The following is a 7,432-nucleotide window of genomic DNA, read 5'->3' on the forward strand; positions in this document are numbered from 1 at the left end:
TATTACTAAAATACATTACTTACTAAAATAAATTACTTACTAAAATTTGTTTAAATTTATTAATTACTTAAATACATTACTTACTAAAATACATTACTTACTAAAATTTGTTTAAATTTATTACTAAAATACATTACTTACTAAAATACATTACTTACTAAAATTTGTTTAAATTTATTAATTACTTAAATACATTACTTACTAAAATACATTACTTACTAAAATTTGTTTAAATTTATTACTTAAATATGTTACTTAAATTTATTACTTAAATAATTATAAATAAGATGCATAAAAGTGCTATACTTACATCATACATATCTTACGTAACCAAAAGATTGCTATAAATAAACCATTTATTAAAGAGTATACCTTATAATTAATTTTTGTTATCATGTTTTCATAAAAGATAAAATAAAATATAAAAAATATGTGGAATATTAAAATTGACTATTAAAATAAAATGTTATTTTATTAAATATTATTAATAATTATATTAGTAATGTTATTAAATTATATATTATTTTATTAAATAATACATAATAACTTACAACTTACATAATACATTTAACTTACATTACTTACATAATACATTTAACTTACATTACTTACATAATACATAATAACTTACAACTTACATAATACATTTAACTTACAACTTACATAATACATTTAACTTACAACTTACATAATACATTTAACTTACAACTTACACAATACATAATAACTTACAACTTACATAATACATAATAACTTACAACTTACATAATACATAATAACTTACAGCTTACATAATACATTTAACTTACAACTTACACAATACATTTAACTTACAACTTACATAATACATAATAACTTACAACTTACATTTAACTTACATAATACATTTAACTTACATAACTTACATAACTTACCATTGCAATTTCTGGTGAAAATTAGACTTCAAGATCTAAGAAATGGACCGGTCTTGGATGAATTTGTTAAGGGTAAGCGACGGTTATCGAAATGGAGTACAGACTTTTCTAAATTTTCCATTTCAATATGCAAGCCAAGAGAACATGATTCTTTGCCCGTGTAAGAAGTGTGTCAACATAAACTGGCATTATCGTGAAGTTGTATACGAGCATCTAATTGTTGATGGGTTTGTTCGGGGTTATAAACAATGGTTATTTCATGGAGAATGCCCGCCTAGTACTTCCTCTTCAAGGATGGATGTAACTTATCCTGATATTGCTTACCATCAGTCTGGTAGAGGGGATGACATGGAAGGTATGTTGCGGGATGCATTTAATATGCACAATCATGGTGTCGAATCATTCCCAGCAGGCTTTATGGCCTCTGATGATTGTAATATTGGTGGAAATACTTTTACCGAACCGGGAAGTAGTGTACGTCATGAAGAGCCGAATGGAGAAGCGGCGAAGTTCTACGCGCTACTTAATGACATGAACAAAGAACTGTATGAGGGATCAAAATTTTCAAAGATGTCCTTCTGTGTTCGTCTTTTTCAATTAAAGTGTTTGGGAGGGTGGACGGGAAACTCGTTGACAATGCTGTTAGAGTTTTGAAAGAAATGTTCCCGTTTGCGAAAATCCCTCGGTCCTGCAAAGATATGAAGAAGATGATAAAAGATTTAGGCCTTGGGTATAACAAAATCCATAGTTGCCCAAATGACTGCATGTTGTATTGGGGCGATCGGAGAAACCAACAGTGCTGTCATGTATGCGGCCACTCTCGTTGGACAAGTAGAAACACAGAAGATGGGAACGACGATGAAAATGATGCACAGTCACGGAAGAAGCCAGCCAAGATTTTACGGTATTTTCCGTTGATACCAAGGCTTCAAAGGCTTTTTATGTCGTCGAAGACAGCGGAGTCAATGACATGGCACCATGATGGACGAACCTTTGATGGATTACTAAGGCATCCGGCAGATTCTTTAGCTTGGAAATCATTTGACAATAAATTTACAAGCTTTGCAAGCGAATGTAGGAGTGTGAGGCTTGGGCTAGCATCTGATGGATTTAATCCTTTCAAGATCATGAGCACTGCCTACAGTACTTGGCCAGTAGTGCTTGTTCCTTACAATCTGCCTCCGTGGATTTGCATGAAGCAATCTTCCCTAATCTTATCTATGATTATCCCTGGAGAGAAAGGGCCCAGGAATGATATCGACATTTATTTGCAGCCACTTATTGAAGAGTTAAAACAATTGTGGGTTGGTGTCGAGACATACGATGTGCTGAGAAAGGAGAACTTTAATTTACATGCAGCTTTAATGTGGACCATTAATGACTTTCCCGCTTATGCCAATTTATCCGGTTGGAGTACCAAGGGTCGTTATGCGTGTCCTTGTTGTGTTGCACAAACATGTTCGCAATGGTTATACAATGGGAAGAAGTTCTCTTACATGGGGAATCGTCGGTGGTTACCAGAAAATCATAGATTTAGATTTCAGAGTTCTGTATTTGACGGTACTGAAGAGTTCAGAGAAGCTCCTTTGCAGACCAGTGGCTCTGAAATCTTGTTCATGTTGGAAGATATGAATTTTATTTATGGGAAGATGAACCAACCGCCAAACACGCAAAGAAATAGAAGATCCAATGATGAAGCTGATGATGACTCTGATGAAGAGGACGATCCTAATGAGGCGGAGTTGTGGAAAAAAAGAAGTATTTTTTTTCAGTTACCTTATTGGGAGCATCACCTTCTACGACACAATCTTGATGTTATGCACATTGAGAAAAATGTCTGCGAGAACATTGTGGGTACAGTTTTGAATGTCGACAGAAAATCAAAAGACAATCTTCAGAGTCGACTTGATTTAGTCCAAATGGGAATCTGACCTGATCTTCATCCCAATCCACTTCCGAATGGGAAATATCGGTTGCCGCCTTCTATTTTTTCAATGTCAAAGACGGAAAAAGAATTGTTCTGCACGGTGTTGAAGGATATAAAGGTTCCAGATGCGTATGCATCAAATATATCTCGATGTGTTAGTGTTAAAGATAGAAGATTATATTCGCTAAAATCACATGACTATCACATCTTGATGCAAGATTTACTGCCAGTGGCTCTACGATGTTGTATGTCCAAGAAGGTGACGTCTTGTATAATTGAACTATCCAACATAATGAAAGCCATTTGTGGCAAAGTTTTGGACGTTCAAGAACTTCAGAAGGTACAGGATCGAGCCGCTTTAACTTTATGCAACATGGAGAAAATCTTCCCAGCTTCCTTCTTCACCATTATGGTTCACTTGATAATCCATCTCCCGCACGAAGTAATTCTTGGCGGACCCGTTTTCTATCGATGGATGTATCCCATAGAAAGGTGTTAATTAAAATTTTTAAAGTTTTCCTTCATTCACCTTTATGCCTTTAGTTTCAATAATTAAGAAATGTTGTATATTATGTTTAGGTTTCTATCCAAATTAAAGTCTTACTGCCGCAACAAGCGATATCCAGAAGGATCGATTGCTGAAGGCTACTTGGCAGAAGAATGTATGACCTTCTGCTCAAGATATTTGGAAGATGTTGAAATAAGGTTAAACAGACCAAATAGGAATGCTGGACTCACGGACCATAACTTAGCCGATACTTATTTGTTCCAAAGTTTTGGAGAACCAATCGGAAAAGTTGCAATTACAGAATTAGATCATTTATCGTGGGTACAAGCACATCGATATGTTCTGTTTCACTACGATTTATTGGAACCTTTACGGAAGTAAGTTCTACAAAATTTGATAAATATTTATCAAACTAATAATTGTTTATCTTCTAACAAAGATCACATTTTTTAACACAGTGAGTACAAACAAATATTGAGATCTCGTTTGCGCTCCCGAAGAACACAACATCGAGATATCAATAAGTTGTTTACAGAATCTTTTTATGAATGGTTAAGCCAAACGGTATGCAGTTCGAGCTTCCGCTTACAAATAATAATGTTTTCTCATAACAAATGAATTACTCAGTTTACTTTCCATTCAATAGGTTTGGAGCGGGAAGAACGTAAACGACGATGTTAAATGGCTCTCCCAAGGTCCAAATCGAGTGGTTAAAAGATATAGTGCGTTCCTCATCAACGGATTCAGATTTCATACAAAATATCGCGAGAGGTTGAGGAGAACGCAAAATTGTGGAATTGTTGTCAATTCTGCAATTACGAGTTATGCTAGTGCTAGGGACAATAATCCTGTCGAGGGAAATGTGGAATATTTCGGACAACTTATTGACATAATTGAGTTGGATTACTACGGCAAATGGAAAGTTGTCTTATTTCGTGGTGATTGGGCCGATGTTAATACAGCTCGTGGAATTAAGAAAGATCAATTTGGTTTTACAATGGTGAACTTTGACCGATTGATTCACACAGGACAACAACTGATAGATGAGCCGTATGTATTCTCATCTCAAGTCAAACAAGTTTTTTACTCAAAAGATCCAACTGATGAGGGTTGGTACGTTGTACTCCGTAACATCCCTAGAGACTTGTTTGATATGGGCAGTGGAAGTAGAGATAACATCGAAGATAGATCAGTAACTTTACCCTTTCCAGAACAAAACTTAAACGATAATATCCCTAGTACTAGTGCACAATTTGGATGGGTTCGTCAGGATACCGATGAAGATATTTACGAATAATGATGTAGTAAGATTTTACGATTGTTTAATTATATGTAATATCATAATTTAAATCTTCGTCTTATTATATGTTTCAACTGTTTTATATGTGCTGTTATTGTTGTAATTAGCTATTAAGTTATTAACTATTTTATGTGTATTGTAGATAAAATGCCTAGAAGAAAAATTCTAAGGGGAAGCATTGTTCAAAATAATCCAAACTCGACAGAAACTAATAGTACTGAACAACAGACAGCAGTTGGATCTTCAAATGTTCCGATTACAGCTGAGGATCCTACAGAAGTTCAAAGTAATTTTTCATTTAATTTACATGCGTGTTTCTGTTATAGTTGATTTATTTTTCAAATTCTTATATTATAATATACCATTTGTAGCTGAAAATGGTGGGATGCGCAGGGGTCGAGGACGTACGCTACTTAGAGAGTTGTACGAGTTAGATCCAGTCGAGCGTGTCAAAGTTGGACGAAACAGTTTTGGTCAGCCTGTTGGATTAGAAGCTCGACTTTTAGCTGGATACATGGGCATTTTAGCACGAAATCCGAATATGTTACCTATAAACTACGAGTCATGGCATCAAATGCTCGATAGCAACAAAAACCAAGCCCTCGATAATATTAAGGTAACAAAATGTTAATGTCTCTATAATGCTTGGGAAATAGTTTCATTTATATTTACTTTATTAACTTGTGTTTTTTGTTTTTTGCAGGCGAGGTTTGCTTTAGAGGTCTCGGATGCTTATGTAAAGAAGGCATTGGGAAAAAGATGGAGAGACAACAAAAGTACTTTGAAGAAAAATTATTATAAGACAAAAACAACCCTCGATGAGAAATTGCAAAATGTCCCGCCGGGTATGTTGAGGTACCAATGGGAAGATGCGGTTAGATTTTGGCATTCGAATAAAGGCGAGGTCTGACGTCCTTCTAAACTATTGTAATTATTTTGGTTTATAGTATTTTCTATTTACGTACTAAAAAATTTCATAACGTAGGATCGTGAACAAGTTGGAATAAGCAGCAGGCAGAAACAAAAATTCACCCACACAGCCGAGTCGAGAAGTTTCGCATGTGTAGCTGAGGCGGAGGTATTTTTAAATTTTTTAATATTGTCGAATATGTATAACTTTCTATTAAATAATATTTATACTACTATATTGTAGGAACGGTCGTCCGGTCAAAAAGTTGGACGCTTTCAACTTTTTGAAATTACACATAGGAAGAAAGATGGATCTCCCATGACTCCTGAAGCTGCTGAAATAATGGTACGTTTACTTAATACGATTTGACTTATTTTAGTTATTTATAGTGTTTATTTTCTAATGGTTTAATTCATTGCAGTTAATGCGACTATTGTTATGTTGCATATGTTTTTCAATATATAATATTGCGTTCCTAACTATGTGATATATTTATTAGGAAAAACTAAAGGATAAAAAGGCGGAGTACGAAGCAATTGCTTCTAGTGATAGTTCGGTTCATCTTGAAGATATTGATAACCGGATTACTACTGAAGTTTTGGGTCCTGAAAGGTATGGTCGGGTTCGATTTCAAGGATCTTTTGTTAGCCCAACCCAATATTTTGGATCCAGCTCCCACCAATACATGGCTTCGGGGAGTCAGGCTCAAGCTGAAGTTCAGAGGTTAAAAGAGCAAATGGCTCAGATGCAAGCGACTACAATTGAGGTTCAAAGGAAATATGAAGAACTCCAGCTACAACTTAAAGCAGAGGCGGAAGCGAGGGAAGCAGCGGCTACAGCGAGGGAAGCGGAGGCTGCAGCGAGAGAAGCAAAGTAGAGCAAAAAGTACGACGAACTTCAGCAGCAGCTTCAGATTATGATGAAGATGTTTAAGTCGCAACTTCCACCTTCATAGTGTATGACATAAATATTTTTATCATTTTAACATTTAACATTTAACATTTTTTGCAAAAACAATATGAATTCACTTTTATTTATTGATATTAATATTATTTTATTCTCTTATGTTGAAATATTATATAAATTTATTGCTATTGGTTGCTTTTGAAATGTTGCTTTTGAATCTTTGCTACAGGAGGGCAGAAAAAATGAAAAATTTAATAAAAAAAATCCCCAAAATAGTGGCGTTTTTGTATAAAAGCGCCACTAAAGAACATGTTCTTTCGTGGCGTTTGTAAAAAATGCCACTAAAGAACATGGTCTTTAACGGCATTTTTTTTACAAACGCCGCTAAAGAACATGTTCTTTAGCGACGTTTTTTTCTAAGCGCCGCTAAAGAACATGATCTTTAGCGGCGTTTTTTTCTAAGCGCCGCTAAAGAACATGGTCTTTAGCGGCGTTTTTGTTTGTAAACGCTGCAAACATTTGCGACATTTTCGTTAGCGGCATTTTTTCCGGCGCTTGAAGAAGCGCCGCAAATATCTTTAGTGGCGTTAAAAAGCGCCGCTAAAGGCCTAAAAAACGCCGCTAAAAACCTGTTTTGGTGTAGTGACTGCAGACTTTCGATATCATGTTGTTGTTCAAATTCAATGCATTGTCTGATATGATCCTTTCTGGCATTCCATACTGACGTATGATCTCCTTCTTCAGGAATTTGCTAACTGCCAACTTTGTAACATTGGCATATGAAGTGGCCTCTACCCACTTAGTGAAGTAGTCGATGACCACAAAGATGAATCGATGCCCATTGGAAGTTTTGGTGAAATTGACCCAAAGGCAGTATGCCCCACATAGAGAAAGGCCGTAGAGAAGTCATTAACATGAAGAGGTGAAGGAGGCACATGAATTTTGTCTCCATAAATTTGGCACTTAT

The sequence above is a fragment of the Gossypium hirsutum genome, chromosome A06, assembly GCF_007990345.1.
Source record: "Gossypium hirsutum isolate 1008001.06 chromosome A06, Gossypium_hirsutum_v2.1, whole genome shotgun sequence".
In the NCBI taxonomy this organism is placed as follows: domain Eukaryota; kingdom Viridiplantae; phylum Streptophyta; class Magnoliopsida; order Malvales; family Malvaceae; genus Gossypium; species Gossypium hirsutum.